At 34.9% G+C, this 12,707-nt stretch overlaps 1 pseudogene across 1 annotated transcript; it reads right to left on the bottom strand.

Moving 5' to 3' along the window:
- Positions 1 to 7,592: 7,592 nt before the first annotated feature.
- Positions 7,593 to 10,483, bottom strand: LOC311606366 (protein EFR3 homolog A-like; annotated as a pseudogene). The gene is made up of 2 exons: positions 10,321 to 10,483; positions 7,593 to 9,800 (listed from the first exon to the last, which is right to left on the bottom strand). The product of its transcript is annotated as a protein EFR3 homolog A-like (transcript).
- Between the last annotated feature and the right edge of the window lie 2,224 nt (positions 10,484 to 12,707).

Below are 12,707 nucleotides of genomic sequence, written 5' to 3'. Positions count from 1 at the left end.
GTAAGTAGTTTATTTGTCCTTGGATATTCTGTCTGGAGTAAGAGAAATATAAAAGCAGTATTTATTTGAATCCATCAAATTGCTAAAGATTTTGAACACTTTGTGAAGTTTATTAGCCACTGTCAGTTATTTCTTCTTCTAGGAATTCTGTTACTATCTATGGTCCATTTTTAATTACTTTGAAGATTTTGTAGGTGGTCGTCATGGTGGTTTGGGGGGGTTGTTTTGTTTTGTTTCTTTAATCTTTATTTTTAAAAATTCTTTGCATTTTCTGGATAGCAATCCTCTATCAAATTTATAGCTGGCAAAGATTCTATCCAACTCTGTGTGCCTTCTTTTCTCTTGACTTCTTTGTCGTATAAAATCATTTTCAGTTTATGAGTTATTGTTTGCCAATTGTGTACTTTAATTTCTGAGCAAACTGAGTCCTACTTACAAAGTACTTTTCTATATTTATGGCTTGTAAGATATTGACTATAATTTGTTCTAGAAGCTTCAGTGTTTTGAATTTCACATTGAGATCTTTGATTCATTTGGCCTTATTTTTAGCAGAATTAGAAATACTGTTATAACTTCATTCTTTTACATATTAGCATCTGCCATTACCATTTGTTTTAGGTGCTGTCTTTTCTCCAGTATCTATTTTTGGCTTCATTGTCAAATATCAGATATCTATTTTTATGTTTAATTATGTTTGTGCCTTCAGTTTTGTTCCATTGATCTATCTGTCTGTTTCTATGCTAGTGTCATGATATTTGTATTACTATGGCTTTATCACTTACACTGAAATTCAGTATGGTAATCCCTCCAGTATTGCTTTTTTTCTGGGTTGTTTTGGATATTGAGGTATTTTACTATTTATTAATTTTAGAGTCCAATTTATGTGAAGAATATCCTGGAGATTTTGTTTGAGATTAAATAGAATCTGAAACGTGCTTTTAGTAGGATGGTCATTTTCACTCTCTTGATTCAATGAATCGATGACAATAGGAGGATATTTCCATTTTCAAGATCTTTATTAATCTCTTGTTGGGAGATTGAAAGCTGTCATTGTAATGGTCTTTTTCATAAATATTTTAGGCTACTTTAAATGGGAGTGTTTTTATGTTCTTTATTAATGTGTTTGTATATAGAAAGACTACGGATTTTATGTTAATTTAGTTTTCTGCCAATTTGCTGAAGATGTGGAGATTTTCCCAAAACTTAAAAAGTCAATCTACTATCTGACCCAGCTGTACTACTCCTTGATGTACGTCTAATCCACTTGACAGCCTAACCCACAGTCTGTCTCAGCCATGTACATTGCTGCTGTATGCTCAACAACTAGGAATATGAAGCAACCTAAATGCCCTTGAGCTGAGGAACAGATGATAAAATATGCTACACTTACACAATGAAATAACATTTGGTTATATAAAATAAAATTGATAAATCTTCTGATAAATGTATGGAACTAGAGTATATTATGCTAAGTAAGATAACCTACATCCAGATATGCTCGCTCTTATTTTGAGGATGTTAATTCTGAATCTTTACATATGAGCACATGAGTATATTATCTGGAGTACTGGAGTATCTGGAGTATCCTCAGAAACTAGGAAAGTAAAAAGTGACCATGGTGGATGGGATAGGGGAAAAGAAATTTAGAGAGTACATAAATTTAAAAATATTTCCATTATTTCCTCATTACTTAAAGAACTTCACAGTTTCTTTATCATATCTATTTCATCATGATCATCATCATCATCACCACTACCATCATCATCACTTACATTTTAGGATTGTATGTGTGATAACTTGGCCTTAAATTAGCTGCATTGCTAAGAATGCCACCAAGCCTAGCTTATGAGGTGCCAAGGCTGAAATTTGGATTCATGTATGCTATTATCAAGTACAATTCCAACTTAACTACTTCAGTTCCATATCTTTCCTTTTAGTTTACATTTAGATATCTTTACTTCTAAAAGCAAACAGAGACCACCAATTTTTGAAAATAAATGAGACAAATTAACTAATGTATGCAGAGTCAAATATCCTTAGTTCAATTCAGTTAAGAGAGTTGAAGTAAATGAGAGCATTAGGAAAAAAATGGATGGCTCATGCACTTAGTCCACTAGACAGATTCATTTGTTTTTTAAATTTTATTATATTTTATTCAGATTACATCCTGATTGTTATCCCCTCCCTGGTACCATCCTATTCCCATCCTCCCTCTCTCTTCAACCCTATTCACCTCCCCTAGACCTCAGAAAAAAGGGGACCTCTTCCCTCACCATATGGCCAAAGCCTATCAGATATCATCTGGATACCCTGCTGCCTCTTCCTCTGTATGACTGCCTGGATTCCCCACCAAGGGGAAGTGATCAAATTGGGGGCACCAGAGTTCATTCCAGAAGCAGTCCCTGCTCTCCCCACAACAGTGGAGAATTAGCTATCTATTGGCTATATCTGAACAGGAGGTCAAAGTTACGGCATGTATTGTCCTTGTTTGGTGCAACAGCTGGCGCAGGCCACAGTGAGATCAGATCTACGGACCTTGGTCATCTCCTTGTGGGGCTCCTGAACCCTCTGGATTCTTCCATCTCCCCAGTCTTCCATACCACTCCCTTGCTCCATGCCCCCCCCTTCCCCACAGACCAGCATGGAGTTTCAGAATCTTTCCTGATCCTATGATGCATGGAGTCTCTCAAGGGACATCTACTATAATACCACTTATAAGTAAGTATATACAATGTGTCTCTTTCTGGGCCTGGGTTCCCTCTCTCAGGATGGTAGTTTTTAGTTTCATCACTTTGCGTGCAAACTTCAAGACGGTCTTGTTGTTAATAGCTCTGTAGTAATCCATTGTGTAAATGTACCACAGTTTCTTTATCCATTCTTCAGTTGAGGAACATCTAGGTTGTTTCCAGATTCTGGCTATTACAAATAAAGCTGATGTGAACAGAGTTAAGTCCATTTCCTTAGAATACCTTCTTCCAGCCATTTACTCTCAGGTAATGTCTATTTTTGTGGTTGGTGTTTTTATTTTATTCAGCACAACGTTGGTTTTTTGTGGCCCACCACTCCCTCTGAGACCTGGAGCTCAGAAGCTGTGCACCCCACCAGGCCTATGGCTAGTCTTGGCATCTAAGCCTGTGCCTGCAAGGAACCAGAGACTTCCTATGGATTAGCCTGGTGGCCCAAGGATAGACCCACCCATGCCCCACATAGTGTGAACCCCTCTTGCCCGGGTATCATGAGCACTGGTGTTTTGTACTTCTTTGTTTAGTCCTTAGGTCATTGTACAGTCACTGCTTTCACAAGCCATCTTGGATCCTCTGAGAAAATTTTCTGGGAGATTCATTTTGACAGGAAAAAATGAGTTGTTTTTCAACAACAGAGCTAATATGGTTTAGTAAGAAGAAAAAGAAGATCTTGAGAAAAGAACAGAGTATTTAGAGGATACTTTGACAAATAAATCAAGACATTTTCCAAGAATTGAAATACTGCTAGCGTGGTCAGAAAACAGAAATTGTGGAATGTCACAATAATCAGGAGACAGGAGGGAGTATCTTTTCAGAACTAAAGAATTTGCCTTCTGCCAGGCTTCTTGTCTAGGGAACACAGTATTTTTGTATCCTATGGCCTCCCCCTCCTGTCAACACCTTTTATTCCACTGTCAGAAAGTCTAAACCTCTTTCCATTCCAGAGTACTTTACAGGATATTCTTCTACACCTTGGCTTTTGCTTGTTTTCTACTTGAACTATCTATATAGTACATTTATTCCCTTCTCTTAAGGCCTTTGAACTTTGAATAAAAGATCAGCATGTTATGCAGTCTTTTGTTTCAGTTAATTTTCATTTACATTAATTATATGCCCTATTTCCTGCAATATTATCCTAATAAAGATTATAATATTTATTATTATTATTATTATTATTATTATTATTATTATTATTATTATTATTTATTATTATTATTATTATTATTATTATTATTATTAACATGGATTTATTGGATGATAATTATTAATATCAGGCTTTTACTGTGTCATTATGGATTTAAATCTAATCTAGCTCAAAATATAAACCATAAATACATTTTAATTAAAACAGAGACAACTCAACCTATACTACACTTAAGCATGAGTTTTTATACAGAACACACCTATTGGAGCTCACAGCTGCCTCCAACTCCATCTCTAAATGAATGTAATACCTCTGGGTTTCCCAGTTATGTTATGTGCACTCAGGTACACATAAACCATCCCAAGACACACATATAATGCACAAATGCACACATTTAAAACTAAATCCTAAAAATATCAAAAATAAATAAAAGGGAGTCAAAAGAGAATGAGAATTGCATAGATTAAGTATGCAACTTCACTGTGGGCTAACTTGGTTCAGGGAATAAATGAAGAATGAAAATTCTTAATTGATATAAGATTCATGAGCACTTAAGGATCAACTTAAAAAGTCATTGTGCTTTTAATGAATGTATTATGTTTTAACATATTTAATCAAATATTTTTGCTAAATTTTGTCCTTAAGAATGGCTGTAAATGTATTTCATCATGTAAGACATGGGTCCCTCCTTCAAAACAACTTCACAAGATAGTCTGCCTTCATAGGAATGGATGTGCTGACTGTAAAAAAAGAACCTGCTTTCATAGTCACATTGTGTATTTATAAATGGTGTTAAATGAATATATCTAAAAATGATAGATCTTAGTTATAAAATACTTACAACTTGACTAAATTTTAATATTTACTGTTACAATTTGATACAAATATTTATATTTATTTGGTCAATATATTAAATGTTACTTTCCATAAATTTCTTTTTGTATTAGAGTTCCTTATTTTATCTAGCATTTTTTACATATAAAACATCAATTATTCAATGTGCCTATTTGAGAATTTGAGAAAAATTTGGTGTTAGAGTAGAAGTAAAACATAATTATCTCTATTTCATAATAGACTTGTGGGATAATTTAAATAGTTTTCATTTAAAGACTCATTTATTTCCCATAGGTATTGTTGAATTCCCAGTTATTGCTACTACAATGAAGATTAATGCAGTGGGCTACAAAGTCATGACTAGGATGGAATAGTAAATGGATTATTTTTATAGGATTAGGATTCATAACTCTGGCCTGTTATTGTTCATAAACACATAAAATGTGCACTGATTTGTTTTTCTTTTTTTGTGATTTTGTATTGCTTACATATGACTGCACAATGAAATTTTACATTTATAAAACTTACTTCATTACAGTTTACATGCATAAGCATTAGTAAATCACTGAGTCCCCTTGGCGGGAGTTTTAGGGTGGTATTTCTAACAGTAATGAGTTCTAAAGGAAGGTAGAGTAGAGGGAAAGGAAAGGAAAAGGAGGAAAGGGAAGGAAGGGAAGGTGAGAAAGAAAGAATATGAAAGATCAGGTTCAGTGAAAGTTTGGTGAAACTATATAAGCACCTACAGATATGCAAGGATCACAAGCATAGGAGGAACATTTAAATCAACTGTTCAGTCTCACAGAAAAGAATATAACCAACAGTATACAGCAATGAGAAAGATAATTGAATTGAATATCATGTACCTGCCAACATAAACCAACGCAATGAATCTCTGCAAGGCTTGAAGATTCAGAACCTGAAATAGCTACAGCACAGCCTTCACACTTGCCCATATGCAATCCCTGGAATTGGGGAAGAGTCAAACAGACAGACATCCACTGAATGGGAACCCTTGTCAACAATAAGTTCATTCTATTGGCCCTAAGCCATCCAGAGGTGTACTGTGGTTTAAGAGTAATAGAACTCGAACCAAAAGTTCATAAAAACCAAGATATAAGTATGGTAAAAGACTAACTGCAATGGTTCTCCTTTGCATGCAAAGCATACCTTTTTTTTTTATTGTGTATGCAGTTTATTTTTTTAATGTATTCTTTTTTGAAAACTTTTTATTAATTTATTCATATTAATAAGCATACCTTTTAAATCACCAAGAAACAGAAATTTTTGTATAGCAAAGATTGTATTCTGTATGAGTGCAAGTGAATATATATCTTTTCTTTTACAATTAAATTATATACTTTCCATTCAAAAGCACATAGTGTTGATTTATAAAATGGTATCCAAGTGGATTATGATTGTTTTTTAATGTCCCCCATCTAGATTTTAAATAATCTAATAAGTAAAATAATACACTTCTTTTCAAATTAAGAATAAAACAATGAGATGAAAGTCAAACTCCCCTGGAGGTGTTTGACTTTCATCTCATTGTTTTAAATACCCACACCTGAAGTAAGTTTCATTTCAAGCATGAGCAGTTTGGAACTTGACGTGGTACTCGCTTAGTACAAACTACTCAAGATGCTAACAGAATAACATGACCTGTAGATCTGCTATTGAATCATTTCTACATACTTAAACAAATGTGTGAATCTCAAATATCTCTAAGCAAAAATGTTGTAAAATGTTGTTGATTTTTTAAAATACATTGAAGTTCAACCAAGGCACAGTTTTGTTATAACAGATATTTAAGTTAATTGTAAAGATAAGGAATGAGTCATGGGTCAAAATTCAAGCATTCCTTACATGTCGTGTACATTTTGTTCCCGTTACATTGGCTTTATTTTCAAAATTATAGTTTATAGTATTAGTTTCCTTTTAATGGTAGTCTTGCATATACTATTCATTTATGTAATTGAGTTCTGAATTTCAAAAAAAGCGAAGAACAAAAAGGGGAAACAAAAATGAATAAAGTTTAACATGAACTGGTTACAATGAAGACTTAAAACAATGTACAATATAAAATATAAATTAATTCATTTAAAAACATGAAATGTATAGACTCTGCACAGATGAAAAGGTGGCTGTTTTAAATGTCTTTCTTTTTTATAGTAATTAGATATTTCATTGAATTAACAGAGTCACAGCAAAATACAAGTATAGTTTCAAAATGCAGCCTGTAAACTAACACATCATATGTGAAACACACTGCACCTTTCATGCTCCAAGAGTGAGATCTAAAGGGCTCAAGGGCTCTTTCTACTTGAAAAAGAAAACACAGTATCATAAGACCAGTAAGGCCTGGCCAGTTTCCACATGGGAATCTAGGCATGAATACTGTTCAGCAGACGTTTTGTCTGGCTGTTACCCTAGAAATACTAGAAATGCCTGATACATGTTACTACAGAGAACTGAAGAAACATCCACACAGATCGTCTGAAGCATGGGTTTAGAAAGCATGCGAGAATTTGCAACCTTAGAATCAGGAATATATTTACTTTTGAAGAAAAGGAAACAAAGGAATTCATTGCTAAGCAGTTGTGGAGACACTTAAGAAATATAGTAGCCACTTCATATATTTTTCGATCTCTTTTTAAAAATTATGTTTTTGCAAAAATTAAAATATACTATTTAATGGCATAATGTGAAAGCAATACATGTTCAATTTACAAGCTAATAGTAACCTCAAAACAAATTAATGTGGCATAAGTCTATATCTTCAGAATTACTGTAAATCAGAGTCTCTAAACTTGTAATACAGCATGACAAGGGTTAGTTAGAGATAAATCTCACCACAGTTCAGGATTTGTCAGTAAGCATTATGCAAATCCTGAAAACTCATCTTGGCATTGCTTTCAGACTTGAAGGTCTTTTTAAATGCTATAGTCTTCATAAGCCAGTCACTGTATACATAGATCTGGAAATTTCATCTCATAGACAGGCACAGACTGGTACTGGACATGGCCCCAAGTAATGTTTGGTGTTCCACATGGACTGGGAGGAGGGCTTATGATGAGCTCCAATATTTGAGCAAGTCTATCATGAAGCAAATTTGCTTTGGATTCACACTGTGCTACTATTTCTTCAAAAGGTGCTTTCTGGAACTTCTCTATTACAAGACATCTCTCTTATCCTTTCCCTGTTCTTCCATTCCATTGATATCAGTTGCTTTCTTCAGTGATCAAAGGTGATTTCTTCAGTGTTGCTGATCACATCATCACAAGGCACACTGTTGAATACAATGTCCACCTGTATATATACAGTATCCACAGTAGGTTTTCTTCTAGTTAGATGATCTTCATTTGTTGCTTGTGGTACATAAAGAACTGATAGCCCTCCACACTGTACCAACTTCCACCCAGGAACTCTGCCATGTTGTTCGTCAGAAAATATAAACATTTGTCATGCTTCTCTAAAGATTTTGGAAGCATGCACTTATTTCTGAATATATGCTCTGGTAGAAAATAAGGCACTTCCATAGTTCAAGTTTCAATAACCTGGGTAACATGCTGGCAGAGTGCTGGAAGGGCTATCATTTGACAAAGTTAAGGTATGCTGCAAGAGTGCTGTGGCCCACAACGATGAAACATTGGCAGGGTAGCTTCACTGATAATTGTGTTATCCTGTAAAGCAATAGCCAATCAAATAAGGTCAATAACCACCACTTCATTGGCTAGCTCAATAGTTTTAAGGGCCAGAGAAGTATAAAGGAGCTCATAGTTTTTTCTGAACATTGTCTTCCTCTTTGCAGCTCAGATATATGTGTCTGTATAACAGTCACCCATTATTTTTCCTGAAGTTTGTATCTTGTCTAAAAGTTTTCTCTTTTTTTATCTTCAAGTCATCCACATCTCGTATTATTCTGATGCCACGGAGCTTCATCCTATTGTCATGGTGGTCCCTTAGGTTGCACACTACTTACATGACTAACTGCCACTGCTCATCATCTTCCAGGAGGGATGGCAGTAACAGAGGGTCCAGAAATGACCCAGGCAGTGGAGTAACATGCTGTAACAATCATCTTATCTCTCTATCCAGAAGTCATCATAAGCAAAGACTTCAGCAACATTATCTGAATCCTCCTGGCTCCCAAAGCTGGTCGTTGATTGTTATCCAAAGTATGAGTGGACATTGCAAAAATGGGCATTTTCCCATGAGGAACATCATGATCTCTTGACCTCTGGTAGTCTGGTAAGTTACTTACAAAAATAAAAAGCCTATTGTCTGGATAACAGCATTCTGCATAATCTTCTCATCATTGTCTTTGGAGCTTAAGGTGACTCTGCCTACAAAGCCCCTCTGAGAGGTGTTGGCTTCCAATTCCACACTACTTTCACAGGGTGTTGAAAACTTTCAGCACTTTTAGCCCTATAGACACTTTAGCAGTAGTAGCTACAGTTTCTAACAGAACCTGAATGGTACCTTCTTGAACTTGTGGAGAATACTTCTAATGAGCATCAGGGTGTCCAGGAATTTCCTGAATTACATGAGAATACTGAACCTGAATAGAATACATTATAATCTTAAGGCACTGAACTGCAAATTCATTAGGATCCCACAGCTTGTGATGATCTAAATGTGCAAAAACTGGCCTAACAGCATTATTCATATTCCTAATAGTAGCTCTGTCCAGCAGTTCCCTGAAATAGCTCTCAGCCAGCACCACAGTTTCTCTTTGTCAGCTGAATGGGGGAAAGAATGTGGGCCTAGGCGACTGTCAATTTCTTATATCTTCTTCCCGTTAATCAGAATGGATGAAACAAACTTGTCCATATGCTGTGGCTCCTAAATGGTGCAAACCACACCTTGAGTACTTCTCATTCCAGCAATATGAATCTCAGTTTGTATTTCTGAATCACTATGGCAAGAATGACACATGGCACTGAATCAAGAAACAAAGAAGTCATAAAGTCTATGATAGAACGTTGTATCTTCTTCAATATTTGCAAATTTGACAAATGAATTTGTCCCAAGAACTTCAAGTTTTGGTTCCCCTGATTCCTGGAGCTTCTCAATTGTTTCTTTGGCATTTTACATTTATATTTATTGAACTTTTAATGGTTATGTAGTACATTTATGTGTATATGGTGTAACTATGCATAAGAGTGTGTGTGGTGTATGAGGATGTGTGAGGGAGGTGCATGTACCCATGAATGTGCGCAGAGACAACCAGAGGACATCAGGTGACCTATTCTATAACTCTTGTACCTTTTGGATGAGGTATCATTGAACTCAGTTCTATACTGGTGGCCAGAAAACCCCAGTGATTCTTCTACTGTAATCCCTCGGCATGCTTTAGTTATAGAGATCATGCCTAGCTTTTTGTGTAGGTTGTGAGGATTTGAAATCAAGTCCCCATTCTTCTGAAGCCACTACCCACACAGCCATAGCTTCAAGTTCTAAAAGGAACAGGATGACTGATGTTTCTATTATTAAACAGTAATTCCAAAGACGGAAATACTTGTAGATCATCTCTGTTGATTTTGAGGATGATAATTAAATGTATGATATGACACAACACTCTCCATCCCAGTGAAGTACCCCCATGAACAGAGGAGAGGCACGGAACCACCAGCTGACATGGGACCCTCAAAACTGCCCAAGGATAAGCAAAAGCAAGAAAAGGCACATCCTGGAGGAAGCATATGGAAAGCCGGCCACTGAGGTCAGGAAGCACATCATGAAACATAATTTCCAGGGCCATCTGCGTCCTTATGCTTAAATTATGTCTTTAGAAAGGTTCACAGAAATTCAATGTCATAGCTTAGGGACAGAAAATTTTGTAAAATATGAGGTATTTCTATCTTGCAAATTATACACTCATTCTCTATTGTATTACTTGCTCCACATTAGTTTCTTTTGAGAGTGATAAAAAGTCATATACATACTTAAAATCTTTGCATGTCTAATTACTTTAAAATCAGTTGTCTGTACAGAAATGTAATGCTATGAACTATTAATAATACCCTAACTGTGTGGCAATAAGATAAAGTCATTCCTTTAGCAGAGTACTGATATAGTTAAAGGACTATCAAACGAATAGATAAAAATCAAGGTAGATGTAGGCAATCATTGCAAAAATATTAACATCAACAACCACCAGAGAATTAAAGTCACTTTTTAATTTTGGTTCCAAAAGATTCTAATTATGAATTGTTGGTAAGTTCCCATAATTTATCTGTTTAAATCTGTCAGTAAACATTCTTCAATAAATATTTCAAAAATCATTTATTTTGGGTTAAAGTTTCTTCAAAATAGATCTTCTATAAATGTGCCTTTATATTAGCCTAGAAGAAGACTTGGGTTTAAATGAGCTTAATGACATGTTAGTGTTAGTCTAAAAGGCAATGACTTCCTATGTAGCGCTACAGACCAGTCTAACCGCAGCAATGGAGTACTAACAGTGCTCCAATTTTATTCACCAGTTAGCCGTCTGCTGAAGAAGTGTAACAACCTTAATACATTTTGAATTTTTTCAACAAATATAGGTAAATATTACAAAATAAAGTGATAATAGAGTATCATTTACCTGGTTGTATAACCCTTGAACTCCTCTTTGTCTGGGGAAGAAACCTGTAAATGAATGTTAAGGAAGTAATTGACCAGTAACACCTGATGAGTCAGATGATTAACACAAGTTTATATGTAGCCAAGAGTTTTACTGGAGCAATAACCCTACTTTTTCTAGAAATAAACTCACTTCTTTCCAAACTTAACACATGTCACACAACACACACACACACACACACACACACACACACACACACACAGAGTGTGAGAGAGTTTTCCTAACATGAATACAGCTTATTTCAAGGGGAAAAGATAATAGAGTTTAGTTATATTAAAAATATCTTAGTATAAAATATTTTGAGCAAACATGTTTTTGTTTATTGTTAAACTATTATATTTATATACTTTATGTAGAACAAACAGTATTTTTTAGATCCATCATCGGAAAGACACAAACTACAAATAAACACAAAACACAAAAGACTGTGGTATTCTTTAACAAATTTATTAATTTAAACTGTAACTGTAAAATGACAATTAAGGGTTATAGAAATATTTCAGTTTCTAAAATTCTTGCCTGAGATCATTCCTCAGAGCCCACATATAAAAGCTGGATGTGATAACTTGAGATTGGAATCACAAGACTCAGAGGATGCTTGGGGCTCACTGGACAGAGAGCACACCTGAAACTGCTAGGTCCAACCTAGCGAGAGACAATGTCTTCACAAACAGAGCAATAGGCACTTTAGGAACTACACTCAAAACTGCTAGCTTACACACACACATACACAAACACACACATACATACATACACACACACACACACACACACACACACACACACACACACACACACACCACCTTTAGAATTGTAACTCTTTTTCACAGTCACAAAATTTAGATAGAGAGATGGAGTACCATGTTTGGAAATTTGGTTCTGTTCTAATCATTTTTTAATAACTGCTACTGGCCTCAAAAACTAATAAAAGGGAGAAAAAATGACCACCAGGAGATACATATTTTACATTCCTAAAATACCTGTTACATCAACTAAAAATACATTAGCAAATATGAGCAAAATTTTCTAACATGAACCCTTGTACAATGTTGAAAGAGAAGTACACATGATGCATCAATATTAGGAAACAGCATACCAGTCACCAGTTATATGGTAGGAAAGAGTGTGATCTATATAATTTTCTATTTTAATCATCATTAGGAATAGAATTCAGAATCAATAATAATTTCACCCTAATGTGCAATTACCAATGTTGAATTTTCATATTTTGAGAATATGTATTTCTCTAAAAGTAGTGAAAACAGGGATAGAACACATGTTTTTAGACCCATGCTCAATGTAGCATTATTACAACAACTAAGTGGCAGAGTTATTTCAAGAGACCATTGATAGATGAATT

Source organism: Acomys minous, assembly GCF_964271855.1.
Source record: "Acomys minous genome assembly, chromosome: 1".
In the NCBI taxonomy this organism is placed as follows: domain Eukaryota; kingdom Metazoa; phylum Chordata; class Mammalia; order Rodentia; family Muridae; genus Acomys; species Acomys minous.
This window is presented reverse-complemented; position numbering and strand designations above follow the sequence as displayed.